Genomic DNA, 216 nt, shown 5'->3' on the forward strand with positions numbered 1-216 from the left:
TAGGTATATAATAATACCAACTATAAAATTGTAAAGCACACGGTACAAACTTTGTTTCTACAGTATAGCAACCAAATTCCCAAATTTCAAAAACTTGTTTCGCACAGAACAGTTGTTGTTATAAATTTACAACTGGTTACCAAAAACCAGTTACCACTATACTGATATAAGCACAAGAGAATACAATCAAGTAGGAAACAAAGAAAAAGATTATGT

At 30.1% G+C, this 216-nt stretch overlaps 1 protein-coding gene across 1 annotated transcript in view; it reads right to left on the reverse strand.

The window, feature by feature from the left end:
- Window positions 1–216, reverse strand: part of LOC119582009 (bromodomain-containing protein 3-like) — a gene marked incomplete at its 5' end in the record, with an annotated part of 61,922 nt that overhangs the window by 43,437 nt on the left and 18,269 nt on the right.

The sequence above is a fragment of the Penaeus monodon genome, chromosome 15 (genome assembly GCF_015228065.2).
Source record: "Penaeus monodon isolate SGIC_2016 chromosome 15, NSTDA_Pmon_1, whole genome shotgun sequence".
In the NCBI taxonomy this organism is placed as follows: Eukaryota; Metazoa; Arthropoda; class Malacostraca; order Decapoda; family Penaeidae; genus Penaeus; species Penaeus monodon.